Source organism: Callorhinus ursinus, unplaced genomic scaffold (assembly GCF_003265705.2).
Source record: "Callorhinus ursinus isolate GAN/ISIS: 27379988/994484 unplaced genomic scaffold, GSC_fseal_2.0 scaffold29, whole genome shotgun sequence".
NCBI classification, from domain to species: Eukaryota; Metazoa; Chordata; class Mammalia; order Carnivora; family Otariidae; genus Callorhinus; species Callorhinus ursinus.
In genome coordinates this window covers 6,253,752-6,273,393 of record NW_027397091.1, presented here as the reverse complement: position 1 = coordinate 6,273,393, position 19,642 = coordinate 6,253,752, and the positions used below count along the sequence as shown (strand labels likewise).

General features: G+C 44.3%; 1 protein-coding gene across 13 annotated transcripts in view; it reads right to left on the bottom strand.

Annotated features, from left to right (window-relative positions):
• The window catches only part of PLCB4 (phospholipase C beta 4), a 414,054-nt gene extending 396,575 nt beyond the window's left edge, over nt 1-17,479 (bottom strand). For 11 of the 13 annotated variants that reach the window (XR_012374116.1, XM_073878371.1, XM_073878370.1 and 8 more), the window contains exon 1: nt 17,285-17,479. The gene's annotated coding sequence lies outside the window, so the exon portion shown is untranslated. Of the gene's footprint in view, nt 1-17,014; nt 17,144-17,284 lie in introns of those variants that run through there. The other 2 variants (XM_073878372.1, XM_073878373.1) reach the window with 1 other exon arrangement.
• Between the last annotated feature and the right edge of the window lie 2,163 nt (nt 17,480-19,642).

The following is a 19,642-nucleotide window of genomic DNA, read 5'->3' as shown; positions in this document are numbered from 1 at the left end:
GGGTGGCTCAGTCATTAAGCGTCTGCCTTCGGCTTGGGTCATGATCCCAGGGTCCTGGGATTGAGCCCCGCATTGGGCTCCCTCCTCAGCGGGAAGCCTGCTTTTCCCTCTCTCACTCCCCCTGCTTGTGTTCCTTCTCTCACTTTGTCTCTCTCTGTCAAATGAATAAATAAAATCTTTAAATAAAAATAAAAATAAAAATAAAAAAATAAATAGTGCAAATGAGTTACGATTGCTTGAAAGAGCCAAAAGGCTCAAAATTAGTGTGTTCAAATACATTCAGATGCGTTCATGTAGTCACTGAAATTTCATGCACATACAAAAAGGAGTCAAGACATGTTATTACGTTGACCCCATTCAATATTGTGCCTATGTCAGGTTCTGGGTAAAATGTTCTAAAGAAAATACATCATAACTCAGCTGTCAAATTTCTGTCTGGTTTAACTAAGAATATAGCACTATACTGTCTAAAAAGCACCAAATCAAGCACAACACTACACTGTACCTCATGAAAGGCCACACAATTTATTCTTCACATAAAAGAATATTAGAAAAGCACCAACTACCTAAAAAGAAATTAAAGTATTTCCTTGACTACTTAAAAGGTCAGTTAGCAGTTAAAAAGCAAAAAAAGGAGGACCAAAACCATTTCTATTTTGTTTTAAAAAATACTTATCCCAGGACTTAGATTGATAGCAGTGAAATTCAGTAAGTACACATTACTTATCAAATTGTAAATTAGGCAGTGATTCAAGTTCCTAATTATGGGAAATGATTTAAGCTCATTTAACATGAAATGTTTCAACTCTAAGACTCCTTAAAGAAGAATGTTAAACTCATACAGAAAAAATAGAGGAACTGACTAGAGGCAATATAGGATTTACCTAAATCCCTGCCTATAAACAAATTGATGTGAAAATTCAGGGAAAACAAATCCCCTGCAAACTAAACCAATTTAAGCCAAAAGCACCTTCTGAAATTAGGAATATATGCTCAAATCCCAAAATTATTATTTTGCAATGAAAAAAAGCATACAGGGTTTTTTTTTTATCATTACTCTAAGCATTCTGTTTTCCTAAATATTGTCAAGTACAGTTAGCTGACCCTTGAACAATAAAGGTTTGAACTGCACAGGTCCACTTATGTGTGGATTTTTTTCAATAGATACAGTATAGGACTGTAAATGTATTTTCTCTTCCTTATGATTTCCTTAATAACATAGTGTTTTCTCTAGCTTACTTTCGTGTAAGAATACACTATATAATGCTAACATACAAAATATGTCATCAACTATCAGTGTTATCAGTAAGTCTTCTGGTCAACAATGGGCTATTAGTAAAGTTTCTGGGGAGCCAAAATTATATGCACATTTTTGACTGCTCAGGCAGTTGGCACTTCTAACCCCTGTGTTGCTCAAGGGTCAACTGTACCTTCTTTTCAATTTATTCTACAAACAAATATAAAATGCCTGCTATGTGCAAATATTATGCTATGAAGGAGGAAACAGAAATTGGCAACCTCAGCCTCCTGAAGCTCAGAGTGTGTGTGTGTGTGCACGAGTGTGCATGTGTGTGTGTGTGTGTGTAGGGGCAGCACAGTGAAAGTAAACAAAGCACAATGTCACAAGTGCTGTGGGGACAACATTCATAAAACAAATAGTAGAACTAATATATCACTGAAATTATTTTGTTCTGTCAGTCAGACTGCAAACAGCTACACGTAAAGGGAACCCCTCTGTTCTAGTCTGCCAGGCCGCCACAGAAACTACCACAGACTGGGTGGCTTTAACAAGACATGTTTCTTCTCCTCGTTCTGGAGGCTGCGAGTCCAAAATGAAGGTGCCGACGGGGCTGTTTTCTGGAAAGTCTCCTCAGCATGAAGATGTCCACATTTCTCTGTGTCCTCACACAGCCTTTCCTCTGTGCGCACACATCCCTGGTTTCTCTCCCGCGTCCTGATAGCCTCTTCTTATATGGACACCGGTCAGATTGGATTAAGTCCCAACCGAGTAGCCTCATTTTAAACTTACCTCTTCAAAGGCCTTGTCTCCAAATATAGTCACATTCTGAGTTAGCGGGGATTTGGGCTTCCGTGTATGAATTTTGGGGGGACACAATTCGGTCTATAACACCCATCAAAGTGACTTAATCAGTCACTTCTCCTTCTCAGTTAACAAGAAACTCATAGGTACGTTGCTTAGAGCTGCTAAAGCCATTCAAATAAGTCATCGAGAAAGGAGACACCCTCTGCTTCCCGTTTTGCCACCTTCAGTGTGTGCTCTCACTGTCACAGCCACAAGATGGCATCTGCAAGTCTAAGCATCACGTCCAGGTTCCAGGAAGGAAAGGAAGCCATCAGGAAGGAAGAGCCCACCCAAAGATGTGCATCCATGTCTTGCTGGCCAGAACTGGGTAAGCAGTCCGGGCTACAGAGGAGGCCAAGGAGGGCAGTATTTTTGAGTGGGCACATTGCTACCCTGAGCCAGAATCACAGTTCCATCAGATGGGAAGCAGGGGAGAACTGTGTCCCCCACAGCTGGCTGACCACAGATGTCGCTGTATGGGTGCAGGTCGCCTTCAGTTGGAGGCCTGTCTGGACCACTGATCCACCACGTGACCTTGAGCAAATGCTTTAATCACTCAGTTCTCAGAGGTGGTAATTACACCTAAGCTGCAGAATCACTGAGAGAATTAAATGGGGTTGCATTCATTTGTCAGGCCCAGGGCACACTGCCTAAGCCTAAAGCACACTGGAGTTGGGGCCCGGGCTTCAAGTGTCCTGGGAAATCACAACATTCTGAGTATCACAGAGCCACCTGGTAATGACTCAAAACTATCAAAGAAGTGACTCCATTTCTTTACAGGGGGCCTTCTGACATATCCCGGTCCACGGCATGGCCTGAGAGCCTAGAGTCTAACTGTGCGTGTGTGTGTGTGTGTGTGCACGCTGCTTCTAATTGTCTTACACCTTATGGGAGGGTAGGAAGCACTGATTCACTAGCACCCTGTTCCTTGCATCGTACCCCTTCTGCAATCAAACAGCTGCTTTCAGCAATTCTTCCTGAGACATTCTAAATCACAGTCCCTGTTCAGCTGTGAGGTATATCGTTCAGGTAACATATGCCTTCACCTCTCCAACAAAGCCGGGAGAGCCCGGGTTCGGTAAAAAGTGCAACATTTCCAGAAGGTTTTTAAACCGTGTTTGTTGCTCTTAATCGAGGAGTGGATTCCTCCTTGATGTAAAACTTGGTGGGCTACCACATCTATCAATTCAAGCTGAGAAAATGAAAATTACCATGTAAAAGAAGGGTGCGTAAGAGCTGCTTCAAGCTCAGTTGCTTTCGTGAGAGGTATTAATACCCAAATCATCTGCACTTTCAAAGTCCCTCCTTTCTCCTCCTTTCTCTCTGGTAGCTGTGCAAGAAATCTCTGTATGTTACTTCTGACAGACGGGAGAGGAACTTTTAACTTACTTTGAAATTCTTTCAAAGGGAATGAAAAATGGACAGAATGAGGCCAGTCTTAAGGTTCTCAGAGGGCCTCACAGGTCCAAAAAGGCTAAATAAAAGGAAATATTCCCTCTCTGTATTTTCAAAGTGCTGTTGTGAAATCTTTTCTCAGCAGCTGCAAATAACTATACAGCAATCCTGCTGTCCCCATTCAAATGTGAACGATGACATATCTAATAATTAACATACTTAACCCGCACTTTTTCAACACAAAATTAAAGAAATTTGCTAAATCAAAAAGATGCCAATTATAAAGAAGAAACCTCCAAAGACAACTGGCACCCCAAACTTGGTGGGGAGGGTGGCACGGTTAAGAACGTCAGAGCCACTATTTTCATATGATTCAAACTGACATCACGAATAACTTGGGATCTCCTGATTTGGAAACTACAAAAGATGCTCTCTTAAAAACAACATTCAGCAGAATATTTTCCTTCAATTAATTAATAGCTCTGCTGCTCACCCTCCCTGTCTCTCTCTCTCTCTCTCTCTCTGGCACTGATAATATGCACAAGCCATTTTGAAAAGAAAATGCTACAAGAAAATAAATACAAAGCATTTTAGATTACCTAGAGTCCCACTTAATAAAAGTAATCTGATTAAATGAATGTTTTCCTGTGAATTTCTAGCCAAGTTTGAAATTTACCAAAAGCTTCTCTGATTTGGAGATCTAACACACTGTAAGAAAAATAAGCAAGACTTGATTAAAATCTAACTCGTAATGTAGAAAAAACAACGTGAGAGTGTGCCCAGCAGAAATAAATGATAAACCATCTTCAGGGAAATGTCTCCTCTGGTCCTGGTATACTATTAATTCATATCAGAACTTCTGTCAGCAAAATTAATGAACGTAGAGTTTTCAGATTACTGCTCATCTTTCCAAATTGATCACTGTGCTACTTCTCAGAGGCCAGTGTAAATAATCATGAAATACTTCTCACTGTAGTAAGTCTGCAGATGGTTTCAATTTATTTAGCATGGCACCTCTTCTGCTTATTCATCAGATTGCTTCCCTAATTTGCCCAATCTGCAGACTCTGTGATCATGGCATTTAGTTATTCAATCGTTTAAGAGACAGTGATTTAGTCTTCTTATATGCACCACATTCTTCCCTTCCGCAAGGAAGTCATGCTGTGGCTAAAATGTGCAAACCATGCAACAAGAGGACTGAGGTGGGGCATCCAACCTGGAGTTGGAATCTAGGCGGGCTTTGCAGGGAAGACGACAGCTGTGGGGGACGTGTAAAGGCCTGTAGGATTCAGCCAGGTGCAGAAGGAGGTTGGGTGCGAAGTCAGCAAAGGCACTGAGGCCACGGACCTCATGTTCCTGGAACTTCAATATAGCTTAAAATAGGTGACGCAGATAAAAGTCTTAAAACTTCACTGTTGCGGTCCCGCCGTGGAATGGCTTGTATTTGGCAAATGAGGGAAAGAGAATTAAGTCCTGGAAGCAACAGAGAGTTGCTGAAGCATTTTAGAGGTAATGCTATAAAAAGATTTGTTTTGTGCAAATTACTTCAGCTGAGTAAGGAGAATGGAGTAAAGCGGCAGAGATGTAAATTCATTTTTTTTAAGATTTTATTTATTTAGAGAGAGTGCATACGAGCAAGCAGGGGGAGGGGTCAAGCAGACTCAACACTGAGTACTGAGCAGGACTCAGGGCTCGATCCCACAACCCTGAGATCACGACCGGAGCTGAAACCAAGAGTCACCAGGTGCCCTGGGATGTAAATTTATAAAGTAGCCCTTTATCTACCTCCTCCAGTAAACTGTAAACCCCTGAGGGCAAGAGCTGCAACTCACTTACTGTTACAGTACCATGATACTCACTTAAGAGCCAGTAGAACACATAAATGAGGAATGAATGAGAACAACAGGGAAGCTGATTGAAACATTAGAGGAAAAATCAAGGCACAGAATGTTGTGAACAACTCTTAGGCGGTGGCTACAGGAAGGGACAGGAGCAGACAGAAATGCAAGATATTCATCTGATAGACTCAACAGATTAGTGGCTTGTTTCACGAAGATTTAGAACCCAGGATGAGACACGGATTTGGAGTGAAGTTGAGGACTTCTCTTTTGGACACCCCACTCTGAGAGTATCCATAGGACTTGAATGTAAGGCTACCCAGCAGACAACAGGATGTAAGTGGAGCTCAGACAAGAGGTCAGGGATATAGGAGTCATCAGTAAATAGGTCATAAAAATGGGAGAAGTGGAAGAGTTATCTTGTACAGAAAGTACATAGAGTGAAATGAGTCATGAGCAATGTAGAGACCTCCAGAGAATACCATTTTAAGGTCTGGGTGGTAGACCAGATGTCACAGCTCTGCCTCTCATATATGAAAACCGTATAGGTTGGGCAAACAAGCCCTTGCAAACAGGTACTTCCGGCGTCTGTAAGGGAATAGCAAAAATGAGCTAATCTAGTGCAATTCCTTCAGGTTGGCAAAGTGATGTGACCTCCTCAGAGTCACCAACTCGGAATTTGCACAGCAGCAAACACTAAGAGCTAATGCCTTAGTTTCTTACACCCGTAACACTTGGAGGTAAGAAGAGATGAATTCTGATATTCCTTTCAGCAGTATGATTTTTATGATTCTAATCAAGTTTCACTGCTTGTTCATTCAGAACAAGTACACAAACCAAACAGAGCAGTCTTTTCATCTTTTCAAACAACAGGGCCACGAAAATGAGAAAATAAAGGAGCCCAAAATCTCCGAGTCTTCCTGCCATGTTGAACAAATAGGAAAATAAAGCTTGTTCATTTCCATTCAGTGATGCTAATGATTCTGTTAAATTGACTTCTTTGAAGGAAAATTACTGCTAATAACCTTAATTTCCTCCTAGTCTCTTCCCCTAGGTACCTGACATTTTAAATAAAATATTTTCATAAAATATTAAAAGCGAAGGAATTATATCTTAGGTATCAAACTCCCTATTGACAGACTTTATGAATCCCTTCTATTTCAGCTGTCTAGGGCCTACACTTTGGGATCTTCAGATAAACACATCAATTTTCCCATTCTATGCATATCCCAAGAAACACAATCCATTTCAAATGAACCAACAATTTTTTCTTTGAAAAAAAAAAAAGTTTCTCTATGGGCCCCCCACAAATCATACTGATACCAGCCATGTGGTGTTCTAGAACATTCCTGCCTTCAATTTGAATTTAATGGTCTAATTATCACTGTAGCTATTTTTTCTTCTTTGTCCCCCAAACCAGGCTTTCCACACTGGCCTGACCTCTGACACCTCTGCTCTAGATGGCAGGTGGGTAGCGTCTGTCATTTGCCTCCCCAAACCCATTTGCCATGCTTCTCCAGCCTTGCCTCCTTTCCTAAGCCCTTTGGCTTCTGTATGGATTCAGCTAATGGACAATACCAGCCAGAAGTTCAGGGGGCACGGGAAGAGTGAGGTAGGCATATTTATTCCCTCACTGTCTCCCTGCAGTCACATAACAAGTTGACTGTATCCCCCCCACAAAAGGACACAGCTCTTGCCAGATAGCCTTCTTGCCCCTCCACTCAGAGCAAGAACAGCTCCCCATCGATGCTAAGTCTTTCTGCAGCACCCACCTGGTTGTGTTCCCTACAGCTGCCCAAACCTTCCAAAGGGTCCCTTTATTAAACCTTCCACAGAGGACTTAGTTTCCACATGCCATATGTTTCTTGGTAGGCCCTGAATGACACAGGGTTAAAGAGTGACCAGGTGAGGCCCTCCACTGTGGCTCTCCCAGACACTATCGAAGGAAATTGTCTGTAAACTGTAAATCGTTGTAACATTTCCACGAGCAAAAACCTAGTACACATTTTCTTGAATAGCAAGGTTTCGATGCCAAAGAAATAGAACTGAATCCTACCATATTTCTACAATTTAGCGTGCTGTAAAAATAAACATGCAGAAGGCATACAATCAGAATCTGAATGTCATTGCCAAACCTAACCAGAATTCTTCTCAGAAACAGGGATCTGGAGGAACATGAAAGAACCATATCCATCTCTGAAAACAGAAACATTTCATTTTCCTACTCTTTATCCATATCAAGATTATTAAACCTGATACTGTGACACTTTAAGGTGATTCCAAGTCTTTCAAGGGATGGCACAAAATTCTAAAAAGTACTAATAATTCATTTCATATTATTGGTAACAACTACAGTTATTGAAGTTGTGACTTATGGAAAAAGTTGGGAGTCGGTGACCTAGATTTTCTGTATTTTTCCCAATATCTCTCAAAATGAAAATTAAGAGGAGTTTCTAATGTATATAGCCCTTTGTCTACATATCATTTCTAAATATTATGGAAATGACCTTCAGGTATCTATTAAATAGTAAAACTCAATAAAATAGCATTATCTCTGAACCTTATAATTCTCTAAGTAGAAAGTAAATGAGATTCTTAAGTAAGTATTTGAAAGTTGAAAGCTATAAATACACCCGGACAGAAATTTTAGCAATGAAATTAACTTAATTTTCCCAGATCAAAATCAACCTCTGTTGGCTGTGCAGTCCCTTACTTCTTTGACCATATATTCAAGGGTGCTTATGACATGTCCCTGCGTGATCTAGAATTTCACAGCTAACCAAACTGATCAGAATACAGATTTTCAGTTCTGAGTCTGCAAGGTATCTTTTTACTAAAGAGTTTTTAAACTGGCCTCTTAACTGAGAAATTCCTTTTGATTAAGTGTTGTATTTTTTTTTTTAAAGATTTTATTTATTTGACAGAGAGAGAAATTTTAAGAAATTTAAGGACAGGGCCGCCTGGGTGACTCAGTTGGTTATGAGTCTGCCTTCGGCTCAGGTCATGATCCCAGGGTCCTGGGATCGAGCCCCGCATCGGGCTCCCTGCTCCCGGGGAAGCCTGCTTCTCCCTCTCCCACTCCCCCTGCTTGTGTTCCTCCCTCACTGTGTCTCTCTCTGTCAAATAAATAAATAAAATCTTAAAAAGAAAATTAAGGACATAGACTATTTCTCAATCATTTCCTGGTGCACTGTATATAACTGAAATCCAACTGAATTAGTGAAACAATGTAACAATGTGGGGCATGCTTCAATTAGAGGATATATTCATAATTTGAGGTTCCACGAGATAGAAATTCCTTGGAGGCCTTTCTTAATGGCAATTTGGCAGTGCTCTCTCAAAATGGAAAATGTGCATACCCTTTTGACCAATTATTTCTATTTCTAGGAATTTAGCTACAAGAAAATCTCACACAGGTGCACAAAGACCTATGTACAAAGATCTCTAATCTTTCAGGGTGCAAGAGTGAAAATAGGTGAATGGTTAAATAAAATATAGTACCCACTGTGCAAGACTGTTGAATCACAGATCTGTACCTCTGAAACAAATAATGCAATATATGTTAAGAAAAAAAAAGAAGAAGATAGGAGGGGAAGAATGAAGGGGGGGAAATCGGAGGGGGAGACCAACCATGAGAGAGACGATGGACTCTGAAAAACAAACTGAGGGTTCTAGAGGGGAGGGGGGTGGGGGGATGGGTTGGCCTGGTGATGGGTATTAAAGAGGGCACGTTCTGCATGGAGCACTGGGTGTTATGCACAAACAATGAATCATGGAACACTACATCCAAAACTAATGATGTAATGTATGGTGATTAACATAACAATAAAAATTTAAAAAAAAAATAAAATATAGTACCCATAGTACCAAAGTTTCTATAATGTTAGAAAGAAAAAGATAACCAGCGCACTGATACGGAAAGAGCTTGATGACATACCTTAAGTAAACAAAAGCAAATCAAAGAAAAATATATACAGAATAATCCTGTTATCTAATAAGAAAAAGACACGTATATATACTTATACATGTAAATGCACAAAAAAGGGAGTGGAAAGAGGCACTCTAAGCTGTTGCCAATGGTCATATTTGGGGATGGGTGCAGGAGGATAAGAGTATTTTACATTTTGTTTCTATATTTCTGTATTATCATTTGGATGTATCATATACAACATCTTAAAAACCAATGAAAACAAAAAAATTAACACAAATTCTAGGGGCGCCTGTGGCTCAGTCGGTTAAACATTTGCGTTCGGCTCAGGTCATGACCTCAGGGTCCTGGGATCGAGTCCGGCTTAGGGCTACCTGCTCAGTGGGAAGCCTGCTTCTCCCTTTGCCTTCCACTCCCCCTGTTTGTGCTCTCTCATGCTCTCGCTCGCTCTCTCTCGCTTTCTCTCTCTCTCTCTCTCTGTCAAATAAATAAATAAAAATCCTTAAAAAACAAAAAGGAGTTCTAGAGGGGGTTTGGTGATTTGTCCAATGACAGTGCATCAGCAGATATGAGAGAAACCCACCTCAAAGGGACTTCACTCTCATTTGATCACTTGTGATCACTCATTTAAGAGCCAAAAGGAAAATGAGGGCTGTTAAGTAGATTGCACCTTGAAACACCAACCTGCAGAAACAGATCTACATTCTGTATGTCCAGGACAAATATGGCAACTACCATGTAACAGTGAGAATATTTTGGACTGGTTAGAGTTCAAGACAGTGATGTACACAAAAGAACCTGCATATCCCCATAAATGAAGTCACCCATTTCTCCATACTTAGGTGTTCTTATTTAAAGGAGCACCATGAAATAGGGGAGAAAACCATGTCTTGCCTCCCTCAACTCTGTGTATTTGCTAACATCTTAGAAAAATGAGGGAGAAGAAAAACAGGCAGAAATTCAGAACCTAAAGTCTATGTCCACTGGAAATAAATGACCAAAGCAGCCTTTCTAAGAAATTTAACAGGAAAAAAAAAAAAAAAACCCACGCCTGAATAAAAATGATGCTGTGCTTCCTTCAAGATGAAGCTACAGTTCTGGCAATTTCTAGTACATAGTATTTCCAGCACAGTTGACAAAAGGCTCAAAATGGGAGCTGAGGGGCCAAATTCCTTCCACACACGGGTTTTGTTCGGCCAGCCGAGGGGCTGGCATGTTTGTTTTTATTTTAATTGATTTCTAAACCATTTTCAAATGAGATCTCACACTTAAAAATAAATCCAGATTTCAGGCTTCCCTTGAAACTGTAGAGGCGCTGGCGACCCTGTGCCCAATGCCTGCCCGGCGGACATGTGTCAGCCCTGCGCCACCCCCCGCCACTCCCTCAGGTCTCTAACACCTGGGCAGCCGCTCGTTGCTTACCTGGCCCTCAGAAAAATCAGAGTGTGCCACACCCTGAGGGAACCCAGGAGGCACCTCACCGGGTAAAAGCCGGCCCTGCAGAACACTAAGATTCCTTTTTAGGCTACCCCAAAGTAGCCCTTAGCAATCTCCCTCTCTCAGACTTCTGGCCCATGCACCTGCAGAAACAAAGGCGTGCAGGATTAGATGAGGACATGTGGCTCCATGCTCAACTTCCTACTTCAGTTGCCCGTTCCCAGCAGGGTTGCCAGAACCTTCTCTGTCAGACCTCAGCCCAATCATTTGAAATAAGGGTCACAAGACTTTTTACGGCAGCAAACCTTTCAGCAGCCTGTACCTCGGCAGCAGGTAATGCAGGGCAGTGGTGAGAAGTTGTTCTGGCATCCGTCCACCATCCCTCGCTAAATTTAACTCCCTTTCCCAGACTGTTTCCCCAGGTGTAAAGTGGAGAGCCTATAAGTAACCACCAAGGGCACATTTCTTTCCCTCGACAAACGCGTGTGGTGTTGTGACTGAGGTTCTCTTCCTTTGTGATGTGCAGCCACTGAAGCCCGCTGCAGGAAGGCAGGAACCACCAAGCCTCAGAAACACGGGAGATCTCCAAATCATTCCAGTGGACGCCCCGCTCCTCCCAGGCCTACGTGGCTTATGATGTTTTTGTTTTTAAGATTTTATTTATTTGAGAAAGAGAGAGAGCGCACAAGCAGGGGGAGCAGCAGGGAGAGGGAGAAGCAGGCTCCCCACGTAGCAAGTAGCCCAATGTGGGACTATATCCCAAGACCCTGGGAACATGACCTGAGCCCAAGGCAGGAGCTTAACGACTGAGCCACCCAGGCACCCCTGTGGTCTTTTTTAAAAAGCCTGGTGGGAGGGCGCCTGGGTGGCTCAGTTGTTAGGTATCTGCCTTCAGCTCAGGTCATGATCCCAGGGTCCTGGGATCGAGCCCCGCATCAGGCTTCCTGCTCCACAGGGAGCCTGCTTCTCCCTCCCCCAATCCCCCTGCTAGTGTTCCCTCTCTCACTGTGTCTCTCTCTGTCAAACAGATAGATAGATAGATAGATAGATAGATAGATAGATAGATAGATAGCCTGGTGGGAGACACAGATACCCTGGGGATAGCATCTGGCTCACTGAGCACAGTTTGCAGTCCCGCAGTCTCAGAATTTGAGGCAGTTCCAGCTGAATTAATGTTAGATTCCCTGGTCCAACTGCAGTCACAGAGTTAAGCAAGTCCAGGGGATGATCTGGAACTTCACAGCAGCCCTAAAAGGTGACCAGAACTTTCTGTACTTGCAGGGGGGCAGAGGCAGTATCCCTTGTTACAAATTTTTTTAAAAAAATATTTATTTGAGAGAAAGAAAGAGAGTGCGTGGGAATGAGCAGGTGGGGGGGAGCGGTAAAGGGAGAGGCAGAAGCAGACTCCCTGCTGAGCAGGGAGCCTGTTGCAGGGCTTGATCCCAGGACCCTGAGATCATGACCTGAGCTGAAGGCAGACGCTTAACTGACTGAGCCACCCAGGGGCCCCGTTACAAGTTTTATAGGAAGTGACTCAGCCTACTTTGTATGGATAGGTCAATGGCATCTGCCCCTACAAAGAAGGAGAGGGTGAGCAGTAATACTAGCAGTAGTAGGAGAAGGACTAAGAGCAGCTGTAGCAACAGCAATAGAAACACAATATCCAGCATCAGGCACAGTACAGTGTGCTGTGCACTTTTGCCCTATGGGGTTATTTTCCTCATTTTATAGATGGGCAACTGGGTAGATGCCCAGGGTCACACAGCTAATACATGACATAGATGAGATTCAAACTCAGGTCTGCCTGATTCCAACATCTGAGGGTCTTAGCAACTTTGCACCTGCTGAAAGCAAACCCACGATGCAACCTCCTACTTAGGCCCCAGCTGCCTCTAAGACAGTGTTTCTAGAGCAGTTGTCCTTTACCTTCAGTGGGGCATAGACCCCACCCTCCGCCAAATCCGGTGAAACACACAGACCCTTATGAGGGAAATATTTTTAAATGTATGAAGTTAAGCACAAAGGAAACCAATTATATTTGAATATACTTATCAAAATATTTTTTTTTAAATCTGGACATACCTAGTAATGCATGTGTTTATTTTTCAAGCCATTAAATGCCAAGATCTAGAGGGACAATAATACTTAGCCTAATTGTTATTTGGAAGTAAATGCAAATAAAGACATAATTCAATTGCCAGCTATATTCATGGACCCACCAAATCCCATCCTCAGACCATTATAGGGTGGACCCGAGATGAAGGACTCTTGTTCTAGAGGAGAGCATGAGATGTCAAGTATAAATCTAATGGTCTGTTGTCTCTTTTCTCTGTATGAGCTGCTTATAACTAATGACTTCAAGTTACTTTCTTCCTCTTGTTCTAAAGAGGTGGCTACTTCAGTTGTGCCAGGGAGCTAAAAACACCCTTTAATTGTTCAGGAGCAAAAGAACGCTTTGAGGGCAATGTATCTTAAAGCAATGACTTGCCTGGCCCAAGGGTAGCATGGTCACTAGAGGTAGAATTTCCCAACCCTCAGCACGCCAAAGGATCACGGGAGAAGAGCTGTGAAGGAGACTCCCAGTCAAGGGGATAAGATAATGCTACCGGGCCCTCACACTGTATGTGACCTTCTCAAAGAAGGTTTTATAGGTGGTAGGCTAGAGAGGTGTTCAGAGAAACACTTTCTTCTGATTTCCGTCTCTTTTAACTATTTTGATTCCTCAAAGAAAAAGAAAAAGAAGATGGAGTTCATGCAGAGAAAAATAAAAACTGCTGACCATCCATCCTCTTGCACAGAAGGATCTCCCAGCTGGGATCTGGAAGGTAGGGCTTTAGTGCCTTCACCTCCTCTATGAACTTGGGTTACACCTTGAGCATATGAAAAGCATCCAAAGGCATGAGCTTCCAGCCAGACTTTTACAAAGTGGGATTTGGGGGTGGTTGTTGCAACTGAGTGAAATTGGCCTTGAGAATAAAAGTGACTCTGGGTGATTTTTTTTTTTTTTTAAAGCAGGCTTAATTCTGATGAGGGCAATGCAGACTTCTCCCACTCATCTACTCGGTGATGCATTATCACCCCTCTCTATTTCCACTGGGGTGAAGTAAACCACCCATTTTTCTATTTGGTTAGCTGAAGAATCACAGCCTCTTGAATGTGCTAGACCTTCATATCATTCTAAGGTATAACTAGGTAAACAAAACTATACCTTGAGGAAGTATTTCTACTTTAAGGGGGAAGGCTTTATCAAAAGAGAAACTATTACACAGAAAAACAAATACTAAGGAATGGAGGAAAGACCTACACAAGGCTATTATATTTCCTGACGATTGCAGGGGAGTAGGAAAATACAGAATAGACAGTACTGAGAACTAAGCAGTGTCCTTGCAGACATGGTGAACATCTGAACACCACCAGCAAAACCACAGAAAGTCACTGCTGCCCACCACTGGCAATGAAAAGCTGTATTTATTTCTCGAGAGGCGGATGAGTCTTTTTGGAAGACACTAATGTGGCCTACAAGTTCACATTACGAGGTGAAAAGCATCTATTTTAGAAACTTCAGTCTGGACATGAAATACCAAGTGTGATCATTAAAGCGGCTCCATTAGTCCTTGACCTCATTCTGCATATAAAACGCATAAGTTCTTGGTTTTACAAGACTTACTGTGATAGCCAGTTTATTAAAAACCTGGGTCACGAGTGCTAATAAACATGCTGTTTCATCCTTACTTTACAAGGGGTCCTTACAAACGATGATAATTTGGTCACAATCTGCGAAATAATTTTAAGTTTCAAAGGATATTTTTGCTTCCCCCAAAATATTCGGGGGGCACTTGTGGAGAAGAGGAGAAATATATAGACTTTCTCTCCTATGACTATATTAAGTGCTGTGATACAAAAAGGTAAAATTTATCCTCAATATAAAACTTTAAAATTTTAAAAATCAAATAAACTCAGCAGCTAATGACTAACGTATTTTAAAAAATAATAATCCACAAAAGTTATTAGTTAATTGTAATATTTGAGTCTGCTGGCTACATCTGAAAGTTTGAGGATGGAAACGCAACACAACATCCAGAAGCTGGCCTCCCTTATATCACATCCGTTCACAAATTAGCATGCCAGTGTGATCCCTTCAAGGAAAACAACAGAGCAGCACTGAAAGGCAATTTTACCTTAATTTTAACTTTGAAGGTGGGTTAGGGATTACTAGGCAAACACACTTCAATTCCTAATAAATATAACTGGCCCCTGATGCCAAAATCAAGCAGTGCACATTAAGGCAAAGACAGTTGGAAAATAGCAGGGCGAAAGGCACTGGCTAGGTCTCTGCTGGAGATGAAATCGCTCAAAGTGATAAAGATTTTTAAAGTCCTTTTCTGCAAAAGCTTTTCGGGAACCCTTACCACTTTTTAAACTTCCGTATTTCGCTCCCTCATAGGCGAAAATACACTACCTCAAGATTCTGGGGAACAGAAGTAGTTTAATATCATTCACATTTTCAGGCACACAAATATAAAACTCCGAAGACAGTATTTGAGAACAAAGCGCTTCTGTGTGGGTGTGCATTCGTAAAATAAAGGTAGCATTATTCCAACAGATAGAAATGTGTATCCAGTGATCAAATGGAGTCTTAGAAATTCTGTTTTGACAGTTACTTCTAGAATAGCATTTTCAACAGCCATTAATTCAAAGCTGGGTGGTGATATCATCAAAGCTAAATCAAAACGAAATTCAGATGGTTGAGTAATCACAGTTGGAGGGATGTGTAATTGGTAATCTACTAGAGGGTACCTTTAGCTATGCCATAATATGTTACACGCAATGGGTTACTAGCTGTGGCAGCAAAAGTCTCCTGAAATAAAAATGCCAATAAAAAATGCTCTTCCATTTAAGAAGTGAATTTCTATGAAAACAGGTGTTCTCCCAAGATGGCAATCATTTATTAAACTTCTACAGTTCAAAAGAAAGATGACATAATAGATTAAACCACCAGCTGAAAACTATGCAAGACTGTCCTATGAAAAACAGCATTCTAGATTACATAACATGGACAATGGCAGATTAAACTACATACCCCTACCCAGCTAGATTTCTGTGCTTTTGCATGGTTCTATAACTCAGGCCACTGAAGTATGAAGAGTGAACAACATCAGGTTCTCAGTTCAACCACATATTTTTGAAACCAAGAGTCCTGAAAAAACTAAAAGATAAAGTTAAATTTTACACACACACACATAAACACACAGTTTTTCCCAAGGAACACAGTTCCTTAGACACTTTTTTTTAACCTCCTCATAGATGGCCCAGGTGAAGTCACCAGTTGCTTTTCCTGGTCATGTTTACTTTATGAATCTGATTTCCCTTTAAAAAGGAAACTCAATTCAATTTTAGATATTACAGGGCTGCCTATGTTTGAATGACATTATTGCCAACCAAACAGAATTATTAAACAGCTATCTCCCACACACTCATAACTTATAGATCACCCTGTATCACATTTATGGTTAAAAAAAAAGTCGACCTTCCATTAATGCTTTGACCGAAATTAAATTTTAAACACCTGTGTTTATAACAATAGACTCGCTACAAGAGTTAAAAAAAGAGTAGGAAGTTATCTCTCAAATACATGCGTAAGTTTGAAAATATAATGGGCATTTGTATTTTCTCTAGAAAAATGCTGCTTTATGAGAGTTTTATGATTCTAGATAAAGGTGCACTTAGAAACTGGAAATTGGTGACTTCCATATTTCCATACTTCGGTACTGCCTACAAAGTCTACAGCCAGAAGTACTGTACTATATAGACAGGGTCTAATTAGTTAAGGAAAAGGCAACTTTAAAATTCTGAAAATAAGACAACCTTTAATCTCCATCATTTATATGCCTTTAGGAGGCCCAAACACTGCCCCCCACCGAGTGCTGGCCTGTCAGTGTTAAGTGGAAACGGTCAATCGTTTCTATTACCTCCCCAGAAGAGATAAGAAGATCCACATGCATACACATTTACATGCTTTGCACGGTGCCAACTATTTCCAACCAAAATAATCATATACACGTCGAGCCGAGCTATTTCTAGCCAGAAGCGGTGAACGTCTGGACGGAGTCTGAGGAAACCCAGTGAGCGACGATTATAGGGGAGGGGGTGGGCGCGTGGACCCCCGCCTCCCGCGCGCGCGGCGCCTCGCACCCCGCACCTGCACCGGCTCCCCGGCAGGGAATCCGGGTGCGCGCGCACGCGTCCGGGACGCACCCGCCGGGAGCAAACAAACCCCGCGGGCCGGGGCGGGCGGGAGCATCCTCGGGCGGGACCCGAAATGCCTTCTCCTACCTGTCACTTTGCCCAGAGCTGCTGCCGGGGATGCGGCCACGGCCGCCGCCTGGAGACCCAATGTGTGCGCGCGCGTGTGTGCGCGCGTGTGTGTGTGTGCATGTGTGTGTGTGAGATGTTGTTTGCGGTGCGGCTCACTTACTGCTCCCCGCGCCACCAGCCCCCTCCCCACCCCCCGAGAGTCGGCCGCCGAGCCCCCTCCCGGCGCGTCCGGTCCCGCCCTCCCGCCGGCCCCCGCCCGCCCCTCGCCTCCCCGCGCGCGATCCTCACCTCTGCCGAGGGCGGGGGGTCTCCGCGGGCGCTCCTCGCCGAAGACACGGAGCAGCGCCGGCCCGCTCCGCCCGCCCGCGGGGCTCGGCGTGTCCCCGGCCCCGGGTCCCGCTGCCCCCTTCGTGGCCGGCCGCTCCCTCCGCCCCAACCCCGAGTCTCCCTCCCCGTTCGCCTCCCGGCTCCAGAGCCCAAGCTGTCGCCTCGCAGCCCCAACCTGCCCAGGCTACGGAGCATGCCCAGTGCGGCGCGCCCGGGCTGGGCTGGGGGTGGGCAGGGGCAGGGCCGGCCGCCCGGCTGCCGCGAGCCGGCTGGCGGGGAGGGGGCGCAGGGCGGGCCCGGGGCGCAGCCTCGCGGCCGGGGGCGGGCGGCCCTGGAGGGTCGCGGGCAGCGCCGGGAAGCGGTGGGTGGGGCGTCCGGGGAAGCCGCCTTGCTGCGCCCTCCTCTAGGGTCTCCCCGGCCGCCCACCGCAGCCCCAGCGCCGCGGCACGTGCCCAGTGTCTGGGGTCCGGGCGCGCGCAGGGTGGCGCGGGGCGCAGAACCTTTGGGGTAGGGGGAGTGGCACCCTGCTCTGCTGGGAGACCAGCAGCCCGCCGCGGGCCCTGGGGCGGGAGGGGCGGGAGGGGCGGGGGGGGGGGGTGGAGGGGTCCAGGACTGGCGAGAACTGGTACCCCAAAGCGGCTGGCGGGGGTGGGGGAGGTGTTTATTTGATTACATTTTGTTTTATAAACACATAAAGCGCTTACGGTGCTTCGAGCACTATTCTAAACGCTTTTTATTCATGTAATCCTTAAAACAATCTTCCAAAGCAAGTACTACTATTATCTTTTTTTTCTCGAGGCTTAAACTGAGCCACAGAGAGATTAAGTGGTTCCAAAAAGTCCTCCCCCAAGTGCAACCTCAGAAACGCAAAACCCCCAGACTTTCGTCCCTGGAACGCTGGGGAGCTGCTCCAGCCAGTTCCTGGCTCGCCCCTGCCTTACAACGGTCCCCAGTGAATCCGAGTCCCCTTGCACTCAGACCCTGACGGTGCAGACTCTTAGCATCACTCTTTGTGTGGACCCTCAACGAGCTGCTCCAGAACTCCCGGGAGGGCTTCCTCCTCCCGCAGGCCACTCCGCCTCCTCCTCCCGGCCGGCGGCCACCAAAACCCGGAGACGTGGCACCTGCGCATTGGGGACTGGGGCCACGCTCGCAGCTAAACTGGGCATGCTCAGCCGCCTAAGCAGGTCCGGCTGGCCAGGAGGAAAGAGTGAGTCTGGCCGCCGGTGCAGTGTGGGGATTGGAGGGGTGATGTCCAGGCTCTTGATGGGCAGAAGCAGTTGTAGATACCAAAGTCTCGTTCCTCTGGCATGTCCTGGCCTTTTCCAGGCAGGGCTAAAAGGCGGTGGGAAGGGGGGGGTGATCAAAAGTTTACCAGCTGGGCATCCTTAAGTGGGAGGGGGCTGAGCGCCCACAGACAACTCCCCAGCTGAATTGCTAAGCTGTAATTTTAGCTGAGCCCTTAAACTAGCTCCTCAGTTAGCTGAGCCTGTTCTGCTTGTGCGGAAGCCAAGAAAAATAGCCTAAACCAAGTTTCCCAGCCAGATTGGAAAGGAAAGAAAGACAGATCCCAGGGAAAAGCTGGGTAGCTCTTCACTGTTCAGGGGTCTTCGAGATGGGGTGATGTTGAGTAATGCCAGTGTACTCCAGCAGCTCTTTCTCAAACTGTGATGTGCGCACAAATCCTCAGGGGATCTTTTTAAAGGGCAGATTTTGATTCAGCAGTTCTGGGGTGGGACCTGAGATTCTGCATTTTTAACATCTACCGCGTCACGCTAGTGTTGCTGGTTTAAGTAAGATCAGACTCTGAGTAGCAAAAGGTGAGGGCAGTGTTTTAGGCCTGTTCTCTATATTTATGAAAACTAAGGTTTAGAAAGGCAAAGCAATTTGCCCCGGGTCACACAGCCAATAAGTAGTGTAGCTAGTTTCAAACCCAGTACTCCAGGACATCCTGTGTTCATGTTCCTGTATTCCCCAGCTATCACCCATAGACAGATGAGCCAGAAGCTGTCATCTGTGTGTCTGGACCATTTCCACAGTGGAATTTAATTTAGTGTATAGTACACCTACACCTACAGTATCAGTTAGCCTCTGCTGTATAAAGCCACTACATTTTGGCGTGTAAAACAACAATTCTGTGAATCAGCTGTTTGGGCTGGAATCAACAGAGCAGTTCTGTTGTTTTCTGCTGGATGCACTCACGCTGTTGCAGATGTGTGAAGCTTGGAGCCTCATCCGATGGCTGGGATGAAAGGATGTTCTCTCTCTATGGCTTCTTCCTATGGTGAGCTTCTGGCTTTCAGCAGCAAGGGAAGGAAA